We start from the raw sequence: 13,263 nt of genomic DNA on the forward strand, positions 1-13,263 counted from the left end.
AACGGTAAACGAAATTTGTTTTAGAAAAGGGGAAAAAATCGATTTTTTGTCGTTCGGAAAACGAGAAACGATTTTTTTTTTAAAAAACGAAACATTTTATCTTGAAACAAAATAAACGCACAATTTCTGGAGGTAAGAAAAACGATTTTTTTTTCGAGAAACTAACGTTTTTTCCAAAAAAACTAAAACTAAAAATATTTTCTGAAATATTTAGAATTTCATGTTATGAAAACGATTATTTTTTTTCGAAAAACGAAACATTTTCTCAAGAAAAAAACGAACAGTTTTTGTGGGTACGAAAAACAATTTCTTTTTTTCGAGAGACGAGAAACAACTTTTCTTCCAAGAAAACCTGAAAATCGAAATATTTTCTGAAATATTTTTAAATTCATGTTATGAAAATCGATTTTTGTTAGAGAAACTGAAAAAAATAGAAAATTGAATTTTCTGGAGTATTAAGAAATTCATGTTATGAAAACGCTAATTTAATTACTATGCTCATAATATGAATTTCTAAGTACGTATTTCAGTACAGCGCTACGACGCCAGAGGTCACAGGTTCAAATCCCTGTACGTTCATGGATGTTCTTTGTGAGTGCCATTTCATCATGTTATCACGCATCCTCATCCTCGCGATTATCCAATTGATTAATTGATTTTCTTTAATTTACTTCGTTCTTCCGCTACTTTTGGCTAATCGCGAAGATGAGGATGAATGGTGATAAAATTAAATGGACGAGAGGACAGCCATAAACACACAAGAGCAGCACATAACACGGGCCCCGCAGAGGATTATATTGGTCGTAAGTCCAGACGCCAGAGCCTCGCTAGTCTGCAAAATGCAGTCCAGGGTGTACTACGTGGAAGGGATGTTGGCAAAGGGTCACCCCTTACACTCTGCGATTAGCCAAAAGTGGCGGAAAAGTGAAGTAAAAATGAACCAAATCAATCAATCAGTCTAAATATTTTTAGAACGTATTTTAGGAACGTATCTCTCTTACCAAAACAAATGCCAAATCACGAAAATCTTAGCAATTGATAATAAAGGTGAATGCTATCACCAGGCAACGAATTTATTTGTAGTAAAAGAGTGCAAAATATAAATACATATTTAGTTATTTTCACCAAAATATGGAGTTAAATATGAACTTAAATGCTACTCGACTTGGGACTCTCTTCCAAAATTGCCAAAAATAATGGTTGCAACAACCAGGAGTCGATGCTTGAGTCCTCATTCTCTATTGTTGACAACAATTGTAAATATACGGGAATTTCAAGTGTTTTACAATAGCAAAAGCAAAGAATTGGGAGGTGTAAAATAGCTCGTATATTGTTCGGATGTCAGGAAACTTGTAATTATCGCTATCGAAGGACATGAAAAGGTCGTAAACTTTCGTTTGTTTAACGTCCTTTCGGACTTTGTCAGTTATTCGCAAGAAATTCACCCAGCTCTTGCGGTCACACGGGGACATGTAGGCCTCGTTATTGCGCGAATATGGAGTAGGCTATATGTTGAGAAAAACTATATCTGAAATTTGGAAATAATATGTAATAAAATATGTAAAATATGAGCCAAAACCTAATATATGTACAAATATGGAAAATAAAAATTGAAGTTTTCGAATCTACATGCCATGATGTGCAAAGATAATATAAAATATAACTGATTTCATCTTTATATATAAATATGTATTTTCACATAAGTTCGGTCTCTGGCTATCACTATCCAATCAAGAGGATCTGAGATCCATAATCATTCATCTTATGAGCTTATCTTCCTTTAGTCCCTGTGTGTAAAGGAGAGCGATTGTAACTTAATGTTTCGTGCTGCGAACAGACAATTCACTTCACACGCGGAGCACTGTACTGACGGGAATGCTTGAAAGTTTAACTGTGTATCATTCCCATGTTATTACGCAGTTTTCTTTAGTAGAATTACTATTTTATTTTTGTAAGGGAAGAGAAAGTAAGTCTTTCCTTAAATTACGATGGTACGATGTAATTCCGAAGGAAAATGTGGAGCTATTTGAATGTGATGTTGGAAAACTAGAGTTGAAAATATTTACCATGCTCTCGTTTCGCCCTTTCACTAAACGTTAAACGTGTATCTCCAACTACCATTTCTGGCAGTCTTGTTAACTTAATTATACACTTAAAAGAGATTAATTCCCTGGACTTTATTTGTAGCTGAACATAAAGCCGCTCATTAAGGAACATTTAAGAAGATGTATTTGGGCAGGGTTGTTAAAGGTCCATACATTCTAATTGGTTCTTTTGGGTTCCGTAACAGGACAGAAACATTTTTCTCGCAAAATGTAAAATCGGTCCAAGTTGTGTATTGTTTCATTGAAAAAAGGTTCCTGGACCATGTTTAAATTTATTAGAAAAAAAAGATTCCTGGACCATATTTAAATTTATTAGGAAAAAAGGTTCCTGGACCATATTTAAATTTATTAGGAAAAAAGATTCCTGGACAATATTTAAATTTATTAGGAAAAAAGGTTCCTGGACCATATTTAAATTTATTAGGAAAAAAGATTCCTGGACAATATTTAAATTTATTAGGAAAAAAGATTCCTGGACCATATTTAAATTTATTAGGAAAAAAGATTCCTGGACAGTATTTAAATTTATTAGGAAAAAAGATTCCTGGACAATATTTAAATTTATTAGGAAAAAAGATTCCTGGACAATATTTAAATTTATTAGGAAAAAAGATTCCTGGACCATATTTAAATTTATTAGGAAAAAAGATTCCTGGACAATATTTAAATTTATTAGGAAAAAAAATTCCTGGACAATATTTAAATTTATTAGGAAAAAAGATTCCTGGACAATATTTAAATTTATTAGGAAAAAAGGTTCCTGGACCTTATTTAAATTTATTAGGAAAAAAGATTCCTGGACAATATTTAAATTTATTAGGAAAAAAGATTCCTGGACAATATTTAAATTTATTAGGAAAAAAGGTTCCTGGACCTTATTTAAATTTATTAGGAAAAAGAGATTCCTGGACAATATTTAAATTTATTAGGAAAAAAGATTCCTGGACCATATTTAAATTTATTAGGAGAAAAGATTCCTGGACAATATTTAAATTTATTAGGAAAAAAGGTTCCTGGACCATATTTAAATTTATTAGGAAAAAAGATTCCTAGACAATATTTAAATTTATTAGGAAAAAAGGTTCCTGGACCTTATTTAAATTTATTAGGAAAAAAATATTCCTGGACAATATTTAAATTTATTAGGAAAAAAGATTCCTGGACCTTATTTAAATTTATTAAAAAAAGATTCCTAGACAATATTTAAATTTATTAGGAAAAAAGGTTCCTGGACCATATTTAAATTTATTAGGAAAAAAAAGATTCCTGGACCTTATTTAAATTTATTAGGAAAAAAAGATTCCTGGACAATATTTAAATTTATTAGGAAAAAAGTTTCCTGGACCATGTTTAAATTTATTAGGAAAAAAGATTCCTGGACAATATTTAAATTTATTAGGAAAGAAGGTTCCTGGACCATATTTAAATTTATTAGGAAAAAAGATTCCTGGACAATATTTAAATTTATTAGGAAAAAAGATTCCTGGACCATATTTAAATTTATTAGGAAAAAAAGATTCCTGGACAATATTTAAATTTATTAGGAAAAAAGATTCCTGGACAATATTTAAATTTATTAGGAAAAAAGATTCCTGGACAATATTTAAATTTATTAGGAAAAAAGATTCCTGGACCATATTTAAATTTATTAGGAAAAAAGATTCCTGGACAATATTTAAATTTATTAAAAAAAAAGATTCCTGGACAATATTTAAATTTATTAGGAAAAAAGATTCCTGGACAATATTTAAATTTATTAGGAAAAAAGATTCCTGGACCATATTTAAATTTATTAGGAAAAAAGATTCCTGGACAATATTTAAATTTATTAAAAAAAAAGATTCCTGGACAATATTTAAATTTATTAGGAAAAAGATTCCTGGACAATATTTAAATTTATTAGGAAAAAAGGTTCCTGGACCTTATTTAAATTTATTAGGAAAAAAGATTCCTGGACAATATTTAAATTTATTAGGAAAAAAGATTCCTGGACAATATTTAAATTTATTAGGAAAAAAGATTCCTGGACAATATTTAAATTTATTAGGAAAAAAGGTTCCTGGACCTTATTTAAATTTATTAGGAAAAAGAGATTCCTGGACAATATTTAAATTTATTAGGAAAAAAGATTCCTGGACCATATTTAAATTTATTAGGAAAAAAGATTCCTGGACAATATTTAAATTTATTAGGAAAAAAGGTTCCTGGACCATATTTAAATTTATTAGGAAAAAAGATTCCTAGACAATATTTAAATTTATTAGGAAAAAAGGTTCCTGGACCTTATTTAAATTTATTAGGAAAAAAATATTCCTGGACAATATTTAAATTTATTAGGAAAAAAGATTACTGGACCATATTTAAATTTATTAAAAAAAAGATTCCTAGACAATATTTAAATTTATTAGGAAAAAAGGTTCCTGGACCATATTTAAATTTATTAGGAAAAAAAGATTCCTGGACAATATTTAAATTTATTAGGAAAAAAGATTCCTGGACAATATTTAAATTTATTAGGAAAAAAAGGTTCCTGGACCATATTTAAATTTATTAGGAAAAAAAAGATTCCTGGACCTTATTTAAATTTATTAGGAAAAAAAAGATTCCTGGACAATATTTAAATTTATTAGGAAAAAAGTTTCCTGGACCATGTTTAAATTTATTAGGAAAAAAGATTCCTGGACAATATTTAAATTTATTAGGAAAAAAGGTTCCTGGACCATATTTAAATTTATTAGGAAAAAAGATTCCTGGACAATATTTAAATTTATTAGGAAAAAAGATTCCTGGACAATATTTAAATTTATTAGGAAAAAAGGTTCCTGGACCATATTTAAATTTATTAGGAAAAAAAAGATTCCTGGACCTTATTTAAATTTATTAGGAAAAAAATATTCCTGGACAATATTTAAATTTATTAGGAAAAAAGGTTCCTGGACCATGTTTAAATTTATTAGGAAAAAAGATTCCTGGACAATATTTAAATTTATTAGGAAAAAAGATTCCTGGACAATATTTAAATTTATTAGGAAAAAAGGTTCCTGGACCTTATTTAAAGTCATTCCGGAGAAAGGTTCCTGGACCGTATTTAAATTGATCCGGAAAAAAGGTTCCTCGACGGAATTGAAATACTTTACAGATAAAAAGGTTCTTTACGGTCCGGAATCCAATTGCGCTGGCTGATTTTCAATCCTGGACCGGAATTGAATTTAATTATAATTCCTGGACCTTTAAAAATCCTGTATTCGGGTTCAAGGGCATAAGAAGAACGAAGATCATTGAAGGTCAAGAAAACTGCAGGAATTGCTTGTATCAGTTGTATTGAACTCGACAAAACTTTAATAATGTAAAACCAATGTAGAGGAGAACTTATGGCTTTGCCAAGATTGCCACCCACACGTCTTTTGTAACAATTGAGGGCAATAACACTGGGGGAAAGCGCATGACCTTGACACACTGTCGTCGTCATTCACTGCTGTTTCGTATGTACTCGCCAAGGGCAGAAGCCACCTCATGAATACGAAACTGTTTATTAACAGGGAAAAAGAATAATATACACTAAGATTTTCTCCGTAACCTACATTTTAAATTCTTTGTCATTGTGAGCACTTAATCGATGAATCCAACACGTGAACACTGTATATGCTAAAACCAAGGACATATTTAGGGGGAAGGGGTCCAAGGGGCCCCGACCCCCTCCAAAAGACTTACTAAACACAAAAATTAAATAATGAAAATAATGAAATAATAAAATAACTAAAATTAAATAATGTTAATACACTTGTTGTTAAATCGAGGGTTATTTATATCGGCCGATCTAATTGGAAGGCAAGGATTATATTGTGATCATACGACTTTGAATGACAATACCAGAGAAGATTTATGCAAGATTTATTACTACTTATAACGTAACATTCATAAAATATCACCAGAAACGTATATTGTCAACTGGTGTTAACATCCTTTTTTATGTTAAATAAACTAATTTCTAACTAAACTTAATTTCCTTGCCAGGGAAGTTTTTTTTACCAATTTTGTCGACCTTAACTACACGTAAGCTAGATAATGAATACATCCTACTATATCACTATTCTTATACCGTCCTTTTACCTATTCATGTAATAAAATATAATATTAATTACTTCGAATATATCAATACTATTTTAATTAATTTGATATAATTATAATTATTTTAGTTCAAATATTATTATTGTTATTGTTATTATTATTATTATTGTTTTGAGACACTTGGTTCGGATCCCCCGAAAAATATTTCTGGCTGAAACATATTGGGAAGCTACTATAAAATTAAATTTTCTATGGCCACCCACTAGCAGAAGTGGTTAGCGTGATGCTGTGTGGTAGGCAATGGTCTCAGGTTCGAATCCTGGGTAAGACTGGATGTTTCTCAGTTCCGTCGCCTATGTCAAAATTTCCTGATTCATTGACATGATCGTGATTAACCTCCTTTGGAGAAAAGCGACGTAAAATGAACCAAATAGTAATAATTCAGTAACAGGTTCGTTTTTCAAGGGAGGTGGGGGGATTCGGCTGTTCTAAGCATTCTATGAACATTCATGTTTCAGTAATTGAAGAGAAATATAAAAAAAACGACGTAAATCTAGGTACTAAATACTTTATGATAAACATTGGCATTTTACTAATGTAAACTTGCCACAACGTGTTAACCCTAGCATACCCAAGGGGAAGGGGGTCTGTTTGGCCCATCACCTCTATTTTCTCGATTTTCAACTGTGAATTTTTTTGTAAACGAATTGAAAATAAATCACATTGTTCCCTTAATTGTTCCCAATATTTCTCTATTACTTTTGTTCATAAAACATAAATGTAATGCAAATAGGAGGCAAAATGCACTTGGTGGGCTTATCAAGCACCATCTTTGAATACATCTCATTTGAGACACTCATGCCAGTGACAGTGTACAATTGGTTGGTAACAATGACTGCGCCAGGGAAAAGTGACTGGGGAGGGCGGAAGGGTGCCATAAAATATTGTTGGGGCAGTCACATTCTAAGGCCCGAAAACACTACATATATATACCTATATAATATATATAAATATATAATAATATATAATTATTATAATATATAATAATAGTTATTATTAATATTATTATTATTATTATATTCATGTACGGTGTTTTGTGTTTGTCATTTATTTAGAGGGGACGTTTACTGCCTAAATTTACTTCTTGATTACGAGTTTATCTCAATATGATTCTATTTAATAAAGTCATTAATTCTTTTTTTCTTAAGTTGCGTTGTTTCTAGTGGCCTATTTCAGTATTGGAAGACATTCATAATTTTATAATTCATCGTCTTTCTTGAGATGAAACTACTGATATAAATATTCAAGTTATGAGAATAATATAAATGTATAAATAATAGTATAAATGACGAAAAGAATGTTTCAAATAATTAATTTTCTTGCAAAATAAACATGACGTTGGAGGAAATTAGTCTTCTTAAGTAATAGAAACAACGAAAGCCACTTAGTGAAGTGTAGTTCGCCTGTAGGAAAATTCTGCTGAATGCACTGACCACTGTCCACTGCCCACCTTCGGTGCGCATACGTCCAGGACTTGACATTTCTTCTCAATAGCAAGGACAGCCAAATGAGGCAGAAGGCATCGGTTTCAAAGACGAAAAGGTTTTTTCACACGCTGCATTGGAAACTGGAATTGTTACAGAGAATACAACTAGAGTGTGAACCTTGTGAAATGCCAATTTACACTTTCCTAGGATTTCGAAGAAATCCATTAACAGGAATACTTTAGTTCCATCTTTGTAACGCTGAAGACTTTTGGGCAAAACCTGAGATTCACCTTTCAGGGAAATGTTATCACAGGAATAAAAATCTGAAAAAGGTTACAGTTTTCTCATAATTCAAGAAATATACTGACCCTGGCACACCTCCAACGTATGTTTGTGCTACACAATTACAGGCACCTATGAAGTTATTGGGAAGAAGTTCTTCGATTTTGATATGTGCGAGAAAGAGCAAACCTACACCTAATGATTAAGGAGTGGCAAATCCTAATAAGATTTATTTTACCTTCCCGCCATACAAATATTTGTCCTGTTCCATTTTCGCACAAAGTCTTTTGTTTCATCTGACATCAGTGCGAATACTTTCGCCTCTTTCACTTCCTGGCTTATTTTGCTGAGAATAAGTGTGGATATTACGCAGATTAATTTGTTTTGAATCGAATTTTTAGTGTAATTTGCATTTTAAGGTTCAAGTTCAATACATTTACTTCATTAGTATCGAAAAAAAAAATCCTTTGTTAAGGATTGCATCAGACTCATCACTTCGAAAATCAAGTCGCTGAATCGTAAGAAACCCGATGAATCCACAACAACTGACATGTAGTGTCGGTTTTTTTTGGATCACCTTTGGTCCCGGGTTCGATACCTGGTGGAGGCACTTTAAACTGCAGGTCCAGTCCTGATTAGCCTTAAAGTGCACTTAAAACACCAAATCAACCTACCAACGAAATCTTGAACCTCCTTTGGATGTCTTTTACTAATTAACGTTGTCACGATTAGAATAACTTTCCCGTACTACAGATGATGTTTTGTGGTCCTCAAAATGTTCGTGATGTTTTAAAACCATCCACATTCAACGCTTTTTTACAGATCTTAAAACTTGTTTTAAACTTAGGGTAATCACGACGATTACAGGACAGAAATGAATGAGAAATCGCCTATGCCCAGGTCGGCGCTCGAATTTTGAACGAAAGTCAAATAATATTTGTTAGTCACGTTGGGGCAGATGGGGGAGGATGGCAAGTGTTTGAAGGCGGGCGTCCCCCTGCCCCCTCTGGCGTCGTCACTAGTTAGTAATGATGGTAATTTTGGTAACTATTATAATTAATGAACAAATACATATCTATAAACAAGAAGCATTAATAAAAAATTATTATGCTTCTTGTGAGTTTTACTGAATGTGAAGACACACATGCAATACTTGATTATTATTTCTTATTAATGATAATATTTTTTATAATTATTATAATTAATTAATAAATAACTGCACATCATAATCAACAAAGTAAGCACTAATTCAATAATAAAATGGTTTCTTGAATTTTAATGATAAAAAAGTGCGGGCCTGCGAGTACCCCCTCCCCTCCCCCTCAGGTAAGTACATTACGACATGGGTACACTAGGGTTAAGCATAGAGAATTGGAGTTTTGTATAATACACAATTTTGAACCCACAATTATGTTTTCATTAAAATCATCGTATTTACATGAAAAAATAATTTTACTTTGTTCCGAAGTTTCTTTTCTAAGTCTATGTGAGACTAAAGTTACAGTTTAACTCAAGACTTGGAAATGTGTATTATTCAATAGAAACTGACGCTCGAATGAAGAAAAGGGAACACAAAATATTTTGTTGAAGGAGCTCTTCTACTTTTATAGTTTGAATATTCCACTTTTTGCTTTGGCACTTGTGGTTTGTCGTTTAATACAAAAGGCCTTGAACTAACTTGTGCGTTAAATTACCTGTTGTACGCAATCACCTGAGAAAAATCAGCCTTTTTGGACTCTCTGACACGCATTTTGCGATAGCGTTTCTTAGGTCACTGGCTCAAGAAGTTAAAATAGTGACAGCATGGCGTCATGACGCAAGCTTATGAGTGGTGTTTCACTGTTCTACACTGACCCTCAATTGTTATGAATTATTATGTCATCAACATAGAGTTCTGACAAAACACAACATTTATAGGGATTTTGAAATAATTTGTACGTGTAAAGAGAGAGAGAGATTATTCAATAAATATTAATATTTATGCCAGAATGACTGCTTCACTGGTAAGCCGGTTAGCATTACCCAATGTGAAACCATAACTTTTTGTGATTTGAAATTATCAATATGCATTATGACGTGGATGATTCTAAGCGTCACAAAAATTATTTAAATGCAATTTCTTTTTTAACTTTTAGGTCAAGTTGTCAAATTATTTGTAATATATTTTATGTTTCTACCACATTTAGAATATCTTTTTCATTCTGTAACTCTTTCCAAAACATTTTCCCCCATTGGATGGCCCCTTCAGATGGACACAGATGTTGTTGCAGCCCCCAAACCTCCCGCACCCTTACACACACACACACACTCTCTAAATCCAGATCTGGTTCGACCTTACTATAATCTAAATTCTCATGGTGTGTAGTATTGCAGTTTCCATCCAACGTGGAACTGAACAGGGTGAGTCAGAGATATGGCCACACGTTTGAAGTAAATGTAGTGTGTTACAAGGAAATGGTGGATGAAACATAATTTTTTTAAATTCAGGTAAGTGTTACGCGACCGAGCTTACGTCATTAGCAAAGTTAGCGCTGAACATGCGAGTTACCGTTGAAGCGTGGGCAATTCTACACAAGAATGATCACGAGACTGGCGAGACGTTATTTTAACGTAACATTGTTGCCATCGATTGTGGGAAGGTGGAGAAAACGACTGCTTACATCAAATTGTTGTTTAGTTTAAGTCAATTGCTCTCACGGTCATTCTGGTATGCAATTGCCCACGCTGCAACTGTAACTTGCTGCTGCATGTTCATCGCCATCTTGACTGAAATGAAAAATGAAGTTTCGAGTTTACTATACCATTCACCATTTCCCTCTACATTGTACAGTAACACACTACATTTACTTCAAACGTGTAGCCATATTTCTGACTCACCCTGTATAGCTGTTCTGTATGAGAACTGTATATCCAATCCACGTCAATTTCTGTTTGTTCGTGTTTTAATGCACACATTGCAGAGTCGTGTAAGAACTACACCAGAGCTACACATCTTAATTAAGAGAGTTGCAGAAGTTTATCTACTTGCGCTATGTCAGTCGTAGAAACGCTTGCTGGGATAAAGAGAGATTAAACCAAATATCTTCATTCAAGGTTTTGTAATGATTTTAAGCTCACTTTATGCACAGATAGGCTAATTGGGACTGCACCTACAGTTTAAAGTGGGATGCGAACCACTGTGCGCCTACAGTTGATATCGAATCTAGGACCCCCTTATTACAAGGCAACGACGTAAACCCTCAATTTCATTTACAAAGCATGTAAGAAAAACCTTCAGCACACTACACCATTGATAACTACACACGTTCTTCAGTTTACCTGTGGTATGACGTCACTGCACCCTAACTGTCGATGAAAAGGGATGTATTCCTCGCAGTTAGGCACCAGGGTGAGTAGGGGCCTGGTTTTACATCGGGTATGAATTTTCCTGTGTAAGCAATCACAGGCCTCCCAGAAAAAAATAGGATGATTTAAATACGCGGTACTCCCTAGCTTCAGCTTAGAATTGGCATGGTCCAATCGGTACTCCCTACAAGTGAGCATTAGATCAAAATCATGCTCGGAACCCTCGAGCGTTCGCCGGGAACTTGCATGTTTAGCCGTCCTTGCATAGAATGCATCAGCTACCCGACAGGCTAACTAGGATAGCTGCTAGGCTACTGACTGGTATGCCTGGATACCTGACATGATCGCCAGTTGACATCCAAAAGTTTCCCTGCTCCCCCCAAAATACACAACAATAACTACTATCGGATTAAAAATTATAGACACTCGAGTTTGGACTCGCATTAAAAATTAACCACTAAACCTACAAAAAAAACGAGTTACATTAAAATTTAGCTTATTCAATTCTGCGTTAATATATAAGCTAACCAAATTTTTTTCGAGTATGCCTTGTATTTTTCATCATCGTGACAACAAAAGAGGCATTTTTCTTTAGTTTTGAAAACGATCGCTCTCTTTGAAATTCTATAAATGAAAAACGGGTTGTCCATTGGTGATGAAATTTTAGTATGATGCAGGCACAAAGGTTTTAAACACAATTTTAAATTTTCAGATTTTCAAAACAACTTTTTCTTAGTATTAGGTAGTCCTACAAATACAATATTGGTCTTGTTCTGAAGCTCTTTGCATCTGTTTTAAAAATACATTAGCATTGTCAGTACACATTGCGAAACTGATTTTCGTACAATTTTTTATTCAAAAAGCTGTAAAGCTGTACATGAAACGTAGCAACTCGCAGTGCCATCCCGCAGTTTCTACGGTTCAACGGACATCACTGTGTGGGTGGATAGTTCAATAAACCACCCGAGCTCTGTCCCAGTTGTTTCTGGAGCAAGGCAGCGCATAGCGTCAGATAATCGGGGAGGGGAGGAGGTCGAGTGGCCAGAACCAAGCAGTACACGCTGGTCGAAGGGTGGTAACTGCTGTCGCTTTCCCCTCTCGCGTGTAGCCTCAAAGTGTAGCCGTCTCACGTCACTACTTGCGCAGAGATTTGTTTTCGTTCGCCTGCTCCAGAGATAGTTGGGACAGAGTATAGTGCCTACAGACAAACTGCTACACATATGAGATAAAACTCTTGGTCACAGCTTCCCCCCCTTCTCCCGTTGCTTATACCTGTACCTTGTTGTGGTAGGAAAATGCGGCGAACATTGCAAACCCATTTCCGTCAAGAGTTGCAATGCAGCGCTGCGAATCATGTTTTGCATGTACGCACTAGAAGCACGTGTTAATACAAACCCATTGCTTGTGCGCAAAACAAAAAAGCATTGCAATAAGGAATAAGACACGCAGGCAGCGCTTGAAGTTGAAAATGTTAGCTGGGGATGACCCTATGGTACTGCATGCAAGACTTCATTATACAAAAAGAAGAGTACGTATAGCAATGCATGCTTGAGCAATCAATAATATTTATGATGGCCACCAAGCAGAGTCCTTTCATATGAATGTGACGACAAGGCAGGTTCAAGGTCAATATAAAATTGTCTTCAAGTTTATCAGTGTATTATTATTTTAACTATAAGGTCATCATCTTCCTTTCTCTACTAATAAATACTCATAGTATTGTTGCGAGTTATATTTGATGAGTTAGTACTTTTCAGCGTAATATAAAGTATCATCTGTGAACTAACTTCTATGAATGTATTGTGACTTAATCTTACAATAAATTAGTAAAACAAGCAGAGTAGTATATATTACAGTTGTTTCTAAAGATATATTACTTTTGCGATTGTTTTTGAAATTACAGTTCCCATTGTTGATCAATCGCATAAAAATACAGAACGTTACACAAGTGTTCGACATTAAATTAGGCCTACCCC

At 33.6% G+C, this 13,263-nt stretch overlaps 1 protein-coding gene across 1 annotated transcript in view; it reads left to right on the forward strand.

Annotated features, from left to right (window-relative positions):
- LOC146004349 (uncharacterized) overlaps nt 1–13,263 on the forward strand; it is an 89,720-nt gene that overhangs the window by 41,132 nt on the left and 35,325 nt on the right. The gene's annotated exons all lie outside the window — the stretch shown is intronic.

This window comes from Lepisma saccharinum, chromosome 21 (assembly GCF_977018435.1).
Source record: "Lepisma saccharinum chromosome 21, izLepSacc3.1, whole genome shotgun sequence".
In the NCBI taxonomy this organism is placed as follows: domain Eukaryota; kingdom Metazoa; phylum Arthropoda; class Insecta; order Zygentoma; family Lepismatidae; genus Lepisma; species Lepisma saccharinum.